The sequence below is a fragment of the Orycteropus afer genome, unplaced genomic scaffold (assembly GCF_000298275.1).
Source record: "Orycteropus afer afer isolate SDZICR_OR568_19922 unplaced genomic scaffold, OryAfe1.0 scaffold00092, whole genome shotgun sequence".
Lineage (NCBI taxonomy): Eukaryota > Metazoa > Chordata > Mammalia > Tubulidentata > Orycteropodidae > Orycteropus > Orycteropus afer.
In genome coordinates this window covers 7,690,850-7,692,422 of record NW_006921679.1, presented here as the reverse complement: position 1 = coordinate 7,692,422, position 1,573 = coordinate 7,690,850, and the positions used below count along the sequence as shown (strand labels likewise).

Sequence of the window (1,573 nt, the reverse complement as noted above, 5' to 3'; positions counted from 1 at the left end):
GCAGTGAGTCAGGTCCCACTCGACGGCACATAACAACAACAACAACAACATGGACAGAGATTATATTCAATTGCTTTTTAAAAAACTCACTAAGTGCCTAGCATCTTGCATCAGACATGATGATTCAATAAATACTGGTTGAATGAACAAAAGAACAAAAGCAAAAATAAAGAGTAATAATTTGTTATACTTTCTTCAACAGCAACAGGACCATGAGAACAGTTTGCCGCAAGTAATGCTTTTGGGGAAAAACCAAATAACAGTTAAGGTTTTGCTAATAAGGAGGCAGGGAACTCTGGTGATGCAGTGCCTAGGGTATTTGACTGCTGACCAGGTTAGGTAACCGTAGGTAACTGTGGAAGGAAGATAGGGCAATCTACTTCCATAAAGATTTACCACCTTGGAAACCCATTGGGGGTCACTGTGAGTCAGAATCAACTTGATGGCAGTAGGTTAACAAGGTGGCGTTAGGCACTCAGCTACTAACCAAAAGGTTGGTGGGTCAAGGCCATTCAGAGGTGCCTAGAAAGACAGGCCTGGTGATCTGCTTTCAAAAGATCACAGCCACTAAAACCCGATGGGACAGTTATATTTTGACACATATGGGGTTACCATGAGTTGGAATTGATGGACAGCAGCTGGTGTTGGTACTGGTCAGGGCGTACTATGGGATAGATTTACAAAAAGCAACCTCCCTGTGCTCGCATCCGTAGCACACACACTAAAATTGGAATGAGACAGAGAAGATTGGCATGGCCCCTGTGCAAGGATGACACACAAATTCATGAGTTGTTACAGTTTTGGTTTTTTTTAAGCAATCTCCTTTGTCCTCCCCCATCTCTGCGTTGGTTGTAGACCATGTGCCAGGAGGCCTTTGTATATATCGGCACACCTGAGGGGCTGCTGTGTTACAATAATCAAATTTGACATTGATGGTTAATAATACTGTCAGATCTTGTCAGTTTTCATTATGTGCTTATTTCTCTGGGGGACATAATGAACATGAAAGGAAGTGACTTTAATTGGGGTCCCAAAGCAAAATGCTTGCTTGATGATTAGAAGGACTCAGTGCTGTAGAGATGAGAGCCTGTTAATTACTCTACCTAGATTCCCTTTTATTTAAATCAAGACGCAGTGATGCACTGGGAGCAATTCACTGGGGTAATATTACATTTGTAAGTTTCGAGAGACTTTAGAGTATGTGGTTGTGTCTGTATAAAGCTTAATTTAAAGAAGTTCCCACACAATCAGCCTAATAAAACTTGCACCTTCACTAGAGAGTCTGGAAAACGCAGATTTTTTTGGAGCTCTGGTGGTGCAGTGTTTAAGGCATTTGACTGTTAACCAGAAGGATGGCAGTTCAAACCCACCAGATGCTCTGTGGAAGGAAGATGAGACAATCTACATCTGTAAAGATTTACTGCCTTGGAAACCCAGTGGGGGTCACTATGATTCAGAATTGACTCAATGGCTGTGGGTTTGGTTTGGTTTTTTATTTTTTATCAAATGCATAAGACATTGTTATCCAAATTAACTGACCACAGATGGTCAATGTCTCAGTTTCCTAGTGCTG

General features: G+C 41.6%; 1 non-coding gene across 1 annotated transcript; it reads left to right on the top strand.

Moving 5' to 3' along the window:
- Window positions 1-697: 697 nt before the first annotated feature.
- On the top strand, window positions 698-804 carry LOC122150126. Its single transcript, XR_006163498.1, has one exon. It is a non-coding gene; the product is annotated as a U6 spliceosomal RNA (small nuclear RNA).
- The last annotated feature ends 769 nt before the right edge of the window (window positions 805-1,573 follow it).